This window comes from Nicotiana tomentosiformis, chromosome 9 (genome assembly GCF_000390325.3).
Source record: "Nicotiana tomentosiformis chromosome 9, ASM39032v3, whole genome shotgun sequence".
NCBI lineage: Eukaryota > Viridiplantae > Streptophyta > Magnoliopsida > Solanales > Solanaceae > Nicotiana > Nicotiana tomentosiformis.
The window spans coordinates 110,048,720-110,050,303 of NC_090820.1; the positions used below are offsets into that span (position 1 = coordinate 110,048,720).

Consider the following 1,584-nt stretch of genomic DNA (forward strand, 5'->3'; position numbering starts at 1 on the left):
GAGGCACATATAGAATATTTTGGAGATTACGGATACATACATTCGAACATCCCCATGGACTATGTCAGATTGGTCTTGTTTCCTTTTTCTCTGTTGGGGGAAGCAAAGTAGTGGTTGAACAAAGAGCCAACAAACTCAATCCGAGCATGGGATGATCTAGCACGGAAATTCCTTATCAAATTCTTTCCCATAAAGAAAACAAAGTCACTAAGAAGCCAAATTCTGGGGTTTCAACAAAAATATGGTGAGACTCTACGTCAAGCCTGGGAGAGATATAAAAAGCTACTCAGAGATTCCCCACATCATTGTCAGACTGATGAAGTCCTGGGCCAAACTTTTGTTGATGGGTTAGACGAAGCATCTAGGATGAATCTTGATTTAGCATGCGGAGGTAGTTGCATGGCTAGGCTGTACACTGAAATCCAAATCCTTCTGAATAATTTCACGGCTATCAATAACATTTGGCAAGGAGACGGGTAACCATGGAGAGCACTTAAACAGAAGGCATCATGTATTATTGAGCTTGATGATTTCTCATCCATGAGAACAGATATAGCAAAGTTAGCCAATCACGTAAATAAGATGATGATACAATAAGTGCAGCAAATGCATCAGGGGCAACAAATGTCTACATATTATGAGATATATGGAGAAAGCCAAATGAGTAACCATTGTCCATTGAATCCTGAATCTGCTTATTATGTGGGGAAACACAACAAGGTTTCGATGAACCAGAATACTCAGTATGGGAACACTTATAATTCAAACTGGAGAAAACATCCCAACTTCTCTTGGGGTAGAAATCAAGCTAGTCAAAATCAATATAAATCCCAAGGAAACTACAATCAGCCCGAAAGGCCACCATAACAGGTAAAAGAAAGCACTAATGATTTGTTGAAAAAACCGTTACTTGATAATTAACAACTTCGAACATATAATCAGCAATTGAGGAGTGAATTTCAAAATATAGAGAGGCAGATTGGGTAGTTGGCTACACAACAAAATACTCGACCTACAGGGGCCCTTCCTAGTGATACCGATAAGAATCCTCAAGTAAATGCTGTAACTTTGAGGAATGGCAAAGAATTAGAAGAAGTCCCAAAAAGAAAGAAAGAAAAAGTCAGTCCTAAGGGTGAACTGATCCCCAAAACTGTGGGAGAAGCTGAGAAAGAAATTGAAGAAAGTGAAAAGACTCCAATTGCAAGACCACCACCTCCCCTCCCACAAAGATTAAATATGAAAAGTGATGACAGGATGTTTAACAAATTTCTTGATATGCTGAGCCAAATTCAATTGAATCTTTCATTGGTTGATGTGCTACGTGAAATCTAAAAATATACTAAGTACATCAAAGATATTGTGGTAACAAAATGAGGTTGACAGAGTTTGAGACAGTGGCACTTACTGAAGAGTGAAATGTTAGGGTATAGAGTAAGCTCCCGTCTAAGTTGAAGGATCCCGGTTATTTTACAATCCCCTTGGAGATTGGAAAACACGAGGTTGGTAGATCCTTATGCGATCTGGGAGCGAGCATTAATTTGATGGCATTGTCAGTGTTCAGGAAGCTCGATCTTGGAGCCCCAG

The 1,584-nt window shown here is 39.4% G+C and overlaps 1 non-coding gene across 1 annotated transcript; it reads right to left on the reverse strand.

Moving 5' to 3' along the window:
- Positions 1–204: 204 nt before the first annotated feature.
- LOC117276014 (small nucleolar RNA R71) lies at positions 205–311 on the reverse strand. The gene has a single exon (XR_004506238.1). It is a non-coding gene; the product is annotated as a small nucleolar RNA R71 (small nucleolar RNA).
- Between the last annotated feature and the right edge of the window lie 1,273 nt (positions 312–1,584).